The sequence below is a fragment of the Bison bison genome, unplaced genomic scaffold (genome assembly GCF_000754665.1).
Source record: "Bison bison bison isolate TAMUID 2011002044 unplaced genomic scaffold, Bison_UMD1.0 scf7180017864136, whole genome shotgun sequence".
In the NCBI taxonomy this organism is placed as follows: domain Eukaryota; kingdom Metazoa; phylum Chordata; class Mammalia; order Artiodactyla; family Bovidae; genus Bison; species Bison bison.
The window spans coordinates 3,266,487-3,273,764 of NW_011494708.1; the positions used below are offsets into that span (position 1 = coordinate 3,266,487).

At 48.6% G+C, this 7,278-nt stretch overlaps 1 long non-coding RNA gene across 1 annotated transcript; it reads left to right on the plus strand.

The window, feature by feature from the left end:
* Positions 1 to 5,828: 5,828 nt before the first annotated feature.
* On the plus strand, positions 5,829 to 7,215 carry LOC104988567. The gene is made up of 2 exons (XR_825257.1): positions 5,829 to 6,002; positions 6,693 to 7,215. It is a non-coding gene; the product is annotated as an uncharacterized LOC104988567 (long non-coding RNA).
* The last annotated feature ends 63 nt before the right edge of the window (positions 7,216 to 7,278 follow it).

Sequence of the window (7,278 nt, forward strand, 5' to 3'; positions counted from 1 at the left end):
TCATTGGCTGTGCTGAGTTTGGGCCACCCATGGGCTACTGAGGCAGAAGTGCCTGACAGACAGCTGGGTGGGGTGGGGAGCGTGGTTAGAGAGTCCAGTTGAAGCCATGGGAGTGGTGAGGTCAGTGGGAGGATTGTGTGAATGGAGAGAGAAACAGACTTGTTTCGAATTTTGCAGCTGCCTTGGGTGGAGACCTGCACAACCCTTCCTCGCATATGGAATGCTACCTAAGTCATACACTGACTTTGTGGGGCTCGTTAAAATCCTTTGATTAACACACATAACAGCTATCCCACAACAAAACAAGTATGAGGCCCTCTGGCATTTGTTAGCTGTGCAACTTTGGAGAAATTACTTAGCCTCTCTGATTCACAGTTTCCTAACCTTTAAAATGAGTAAAAGGGTTTATTTCATAGGGTTGTTGTGAATGAGTTACTCTGTGTAGGCTCTTTGGACAGGTAATGGAACATTTTAAGCACTAGCTAAAAGTTAGCCTCTGTGACTTCATTATTGTTGCTATTTTATCCTTCCAGTTTGTCTGCACAGCAGGAATCAGTGACACCATTTTCAGGAAGAGGAAACCGGCTTAGAGAGGTTAAACAGTTTGTCTAGGAGCCACCCCAACCTGTAAGGACTCTTGGTCATGAGAAACGGAAATCCACACCATCTCGCTGAAGGCTGATGGATACCTGCTGTCGCATGGAACCCTAGCATATGCTGTAACTGTGAATATCAACCAGGACTTCTTACTTGTGAACAAGAGAATGCCACTCCTGTTTAAAAGAAATGAAAAGAAGTGTAAAGGAAGAGTGATGGGGGCGCACGCATGGCCAATTGCAGATAGGGTGAGGCCCCAGGGTGCCTGGAAAGACAAAAGGAGGAGGGCTGAGCACCAGCAGCCTGGGCAGGCAGCAGCTGTTCAGTCGACGTGGGTGAACCATCCCTGGTCAGCCACTTGCAATTGTGTTTGTTCAGCTCCGGACATAAAGCCTGTAAGTGGAGGTCCCTAGGGTGGGCAGAAGGATCTTGTTTCCCCACTAACACAGTGAGACCGTGCCTGGAATGACTTATCCCTGCAGTGACTCACAGAGGAGAGAGGTCACTCCTCCAAAGGAAACAAAGACTTAATTTGGAAGGCGATGGGCACTGGATCGTGAAAGCACATAAACCTGCTCTTTGCCAGCTCTTGACCATGAACTGGCCAGGGACAGGATTGCCCCTGAGACTGTCTCCCACTCCCATTTTTTGAACCCTCTTTATATTTCTGCTTCATTCATTTCTCTCTCTTTCCCTGAAAACTGACTTTCTTTGCATCAGGTAGAAAGTGGCTGGCCACAGCCTCAGGATTTGTTGACTGGGGGGCTTCCCAGGTGGTTCAGTGGTAAAAGAATCTGCCTGCAATGCAGGAGACCCAGGTTCAATCCCTGGGTCAGGAAGATCCCCTGGAGATGGAAATGGCAACTCCACTCCAGTATTCTTGCCTGGAGAATTCCACGGACAGAGGAGCCTGGCGGGCTGCAGTTGATGGGGTCTCAAAGAGTACGACGTAACTGAGTGGCTAATACACACCAGCCACAGCTGGGCTGAATCTCTTAGCACAGTTTCAGTTTTCCAGACAAGGAACTGATTGGTCCAGCTCAGGTCAGTTGTCTACTTTGCTCCAATCAATTGAGGCTGGGGAGGGCGGAGCGGGGCTGGTGGTGAGGAGACGATCTGAACACCACCACCGTGATTTGGGAGAATGCAGCAATTTGCAGGACAGGCTTGGGGACTTGTCCTAGAATATGGGTCCCTTTCTGTGGAATTTGTAAGTCGTTGCCTGTATTAAACTACCCGCAATAGTGGTTCAATGCTTTGACATCTCCATACCCACCTAGGTGGGAGCTGGCCTAGTCTGGGGTCATTCACAGTATCGAAAGTCTTCAGAGACCCTCGCAGCTCAGCAGGACAGATATGACAGGACACGTGTCCCGTGAGACCAGAGGCAGGAGTGACCCCGCATTGGCTGAGGCAGCCCTGGAGATATCGGAGGAGGAGGGAGGGGGACGGGTATGAGAAGAATTTGGGACTGTGTGTTCTGTGAGAAGATGTACAAAGTGAATGAAGGCATGACTCTGCCCTAGGCAGCTGTGCCCCGACACACAGGCAGGTAGCTGGGACTCTGGTTCCTGGGGTCTGAGGCAGTGAATCCAGGGACGGAGGAGAGAGTTGGAGCCCAGAATGAGGGGTTAGAACTCAGGAGGGGCCTGAGGGACATCAGCCCAGCTCCCTCACCGCAGACTCACAGCCCCGGGGATGTGGAGCCTTCCTCAGCGCCCTCCCTGGGTTGGTGACAGAGCTCGGGCCTGCCGACTGGTCTCTGGGTTCTTTGCCTGGGACACTCCTCACCTCATACACTATCTCCTGTGTTTCATTTTAGAATAATGCTTTATTCTGAGCTTCTCACCCAAGTACAGGGAAGGATATGATCTTCCCTCAGAAGGGCTGTGGGTTTGATGTCACCTTGGATTCTATGTGTGTGCTGTGCTTAGCTCAGTCGTCAGGCTCCTCTGTCCATGGGGATTCTGCAGGCAAGAATACTGGAGTGGGTTGCCATGCCTTTCTCCAGGGGATCTTCCTGACCCAGGGATCAAACCCACGTCTCTTATGTCTCCTACCTTGGTAGGCGGGTTCGTTACCTCCAGCACACCTGGGAAGCCCCTTGGGTTCTATGGTTATTTCCAAATGTGAGTTATTGACTGTAGTGTTTCTTTCTCCTCTGCAATGACCCGAGAGAGTGGTCCAGGCCAGTTACAACCCCTCTACGCGCTTCAGGAGCTGTCCTGTGAAGCCTGTTCTTGTGTCTGGATCATTTGAGGCTCTGAGGAAAATCTTGCAGGCCCGATGTCACTCCAGGTCTATCTGAGAGAAATAGAAATTTGGACATCCGGAGAATCTAGAATGCGATCCCAAGGGTGAATTCACCCAGGAGAGACTGGCTCCCCTCCCCAGCCAGTCAGACCATACTAGGGCATCCACTGAGGTTTTGCTGAAACTGAACATATTTAGGGGCTAATCCACTCCAGGATTCTCCTGAAGATAATTCGTAAGTCTCTCTTTTCTTTTTGAACTTTAATATTAGCATTTATTTTAAAATAGGTAATAATTATATTCTGATGGCTCAAAGTTCAAAAGTGAGAAGGGTAGGCAGCACAGTGTTTTTTGTCCCCCGCCCCCACCCCTCCCCCAGGCAGCCAGCTCCATCATGTAAAAGCAGTCAGTGCTAATGGGTAATTTGCTTTCTCGAGGGGAGAATCTGCCTGATGAGCACGGGTTACCGTTGGTGTCAGGAATTTTCTGTAAGACAGTGTTAGCTGGCATTCATTCCTCCTGAGCCCTAGCTGCTCCATATACCTCCCAGAGCTGCCGGGAGGCAGTGGGCGGAAGATCGGCTCTGAGGGCAGGTATGGAACCTGGAGGCTGTCTCTCGCTCCTTGTGGGATCTCAGCCAAGTCCTGGTCTCGCACTGACTGGCCCAGTCTTCAAGACCTGGGAGCAGTGAGAGAACCTCCTTTACAAGCAGGTTGAGAGGGTTACACAACATCACATGCATCCTCAGTCCATTCTGGGGCATGTGTATTACACAAATAATTCTTTCAGTTCAGTTCAGTTCACTCGCTCAGTCGTGTCTGACTCTTTGCTACCCCATGAATTGCAGCACGCCAGGCCTCCCTGTCCATCAGCAACTCCCTGAGTTCACTCAAACTCACGTCCATCGAGTCAGTGATGCCATCCAGCCATCTCATCCTCTGGCATCCCCTTCTCCTCCTGCCCCCAATCCCTCCCAGTATCAGAGTCTTTTCCAGTGAGTCAACTCTTCGCATGACGTGGCCAAAGTACTGGAATTTCAGCTTTAGCATCAGTCCTTCCAAAGAAATCCCAGGGCTGATCTCCTTCAGAATGGACTGGTTGGATCTCCTTGCAGTCCAAGGGACTCTCAGAAGTCTTCTCCAACACCACAGTTCAAAAGCATCAATTCTTCAGCGCTCAGCTTTCTTCACAGTCCAACTCTCACATCCATACATGACCACTGGAAAAACCATAGCCTTGACTAGATGGACCTTTCTTGGCAAAGTAATGTCTCTGCTTTTCAATATGCTATCTAGATTGGTCATAACTTTCCTTCCAAGGAGTAAGTGTCTTTTAATTTCATGGCTGCAATCACCATCTGCAGTGATTTTGGAGCTCCAAAAATAAAGTTTGACACTGTTTCCCCATCTATTTCCCATGAAGTGATGGGACCAGATGCCATGATCTTAGTTTTCTGAATGTTGAGCTTTAAGCCAACTTTTTCACTCTCCTCTTTCATTTTCATCAAGAGGCTCTTTAGTTCTTCTTCACTTTCTGCCATAAGGGTGGTGTCATCTACATATCTGAGGTTATTGGTATTTCTCCCAGCAATCTTGATTCCAGCTTGTGCTTCTTCCAGCCCAGCATTTCTCATGATGTACTCTACATATAAGTTACATAAGCAGGGTGACAATATACAGCCTTGACGTCCTCCTTTTCCTGTTTGGAACCAGTCTTTAATATGTGTGTGTGTATACATAGTTGGAGTATATTTGCCTTACAGTGATGTGTTAGTTTCTGCTGTACAATGAAGTGAATCAGCCATCCATATGTATACACTTATCCCCTCTGTCTTGGACCCTCCTCCCACCCTCAACCCCTGTTCCACTCGTCTAAGTCATCACAGAACACTAGCTGAGTTCCCTGCATTATACAGCAGGTTCCCACTAGCTATTTACTCTACATGCAGAGTATACATATGTCAGTCCTAATCTTCCAATGCATTCTACCCTCTCCTTTCCCCTTGGTGTCCCTGTGTCTGTCCTTTGCATCTGCGTCTCTATACCTACCCTGCAAGCCAGTTCATTTGTACTATTTTCCTAGATTCCATATATTCGTATTAATATACAATATTTGTTTTCCTCTTTTTTACTTACCTCACCCTGTACAAAATTACATATGACCCAGAAATCCCACTCTTGGGATATACCCTGCTGCTGCTGCTGCTAAAGTGCTTCAGTCATGTTCGACTCTGTGCAACCCCATAAACAGCCTCCCACCAGGCTCCCCCGTCCCTGGGGTTCTCCAGGCAAGAACACTGGAGTGCGTTGCCATTTCCTTCTCCAATGCATGGTAGTGAAAAGTGAAAGTGAAGTCGCTCAGTCGTGTCCCACTCCTAGCGACCCCATGGACTGCAGCCTACCAGGCTCCTCCATCCATGGGATCTTCCAGGAAAGAGTACTGGAGTGGGGTGCCATTGCCTTCTCTGTGGGATATACCCTGAGAAAACCATAATTCAAAAAGACACATGTACCCCAACGTTCACTGCAGCACTATTTACAATAACCAGGACATGGAAGCAACCTAAATGTCCATCAACAGATGAAGAGATAAAGAAGATGTGGTACATATATAAAATGGAAAATTATTCAGCCATAAAAAGGAACAAAACTGGGGCATTTGTAGAGTTGTAGGTGAAACTAGAGTCTGTCAAACACAAACAACCCTTGATATCACCCGTTCACAGCCTGACCCTCTCACGAGAACATGGCCCCCTGGAGGGCAAGGTGTGTCTGTCACCAGCACCACTGGATGCCCTGTCCTGGCACAGAAGTTGGCAGGTGGCAGACACTCAGTAAATCACCATCACTGCTAATGTTGTGAAGCACTTGCTATGGGCCAGGCACTGTACCAAGCTCACTGCAGACAGACTCACAATAGCCCCTCTCTGAGGTGGCTGCTGCTCCATTCCTGCTGTGTAGATGGGGGCATGGGAGCACAGAGAGGCTGTCCCCCAACCACAGAGCAGCCACACCAAGATGTGATATCTGGCAGTCCAGGGGTGACACCAACTCTAACTGATTTGCCCGGGACCACCCTAGTTTTAAAATGGAAAGATCCACCTCCCAGAAAAGGGCAAAGGAGAAGGTCCAGATCAGGATGAAATGAGTAAGGTACTTGCCTGGGGCCCAAAATTTAAGTGAATGCCCAAACACTCAGTAATCAAGAGAAATTACATTTTAAGGCAGTATTTTAAAAATAACAAAAATTCATGTAAAATAGTCATGATGAACAAAATAACAAAGTTTAAAGAGTCAATTCCTGTGTGGGTCACCACTCCCCTCCTCATGCCATGAGAACGTGTCACAATGAGGCAAAATCATGAAGCGTCTCAGGCTGGTCAGTGGAGACAGGGAGGCTGGCCTCTCCTCCTCCCACCAGTTGGGACCCAGGGGTCTATCCTTCTGGTTTTCCTTAGCTTTGAGCAAGCAGGCGGGGAATCTCTGGGAGAAGTAGGAATGCTGCTAAGTCGCTTCAGTCGTGTCCGACTCTGTGCGACCCCATAGACGGCAGCCCACCAGGCTCCCCCATCCCTGGGATTCTCCAGGCAAGAACACTGGAGTGGGTTGCCATTTCCTTCTCCAATGCATGAAAGTGAAAAGTGAAAGTGAAGTTGCTCAGTCGTGTCTGACTCTTAGTGACCCCATGGACTGTAGCCTACCAGGGTCCTCCATCCATGGGATTTTCCAAGCAAGAGTACTGGAGTGGGGTGCCATTGCCTTCTCTGAAGTAGGAACAGCTGCTGCAAAGCAGAAGGAATTGCTGAGTTTAGAGTAATTCTAAGAGGTGGTATTCTCTCCCAGAAACCTGCATGGCTAGCAAGGGGAAGACTTTGAGAGGAAGGCCGGAACAGGAGACAAGAGAGCGTTTTCTCTTAACATCAGTGGGAGAGAGGACATCTCTGTTGAGAAATGCTTCAAAAACTCCATTTGCTGTACAGGCTGCAGTCAGGGTTTCACTGGCAGCTGAAAGCAGAGGAAAGGGAAAGCTATTGTGTAACACAGGAAGGAGCACTGAATTGGAGCCTGGTGGAGGATTTTGGATGCAAGAGAGGAGACAGAGAAGGATGCTACTGCAGGAACTCCATGTGAAGCCTCTTTGTGACTTTCCATCTTCATCTTAAATTACATTTCCAACCATCACAAATTGCTGGGAGTGAAGCCTGTCACAAGACTGCAGAGGCCAGGGTCTGTGTGGTCCGTGGTCCACTTCTGGATTTCATTAACATCACATCTGCAGGAAATGGATTCATCCACTCTTTCTGGGAAGGTTGGCTCCTCTGTGACTGTTAGCAATTAAGAGGTTCCAGAGTGATTTTGCTATTGACCGAATGCCTATTTTTGTATCCACTTTAGTTCTCACTACTTTTGGGATAATGGTAATGCTCTC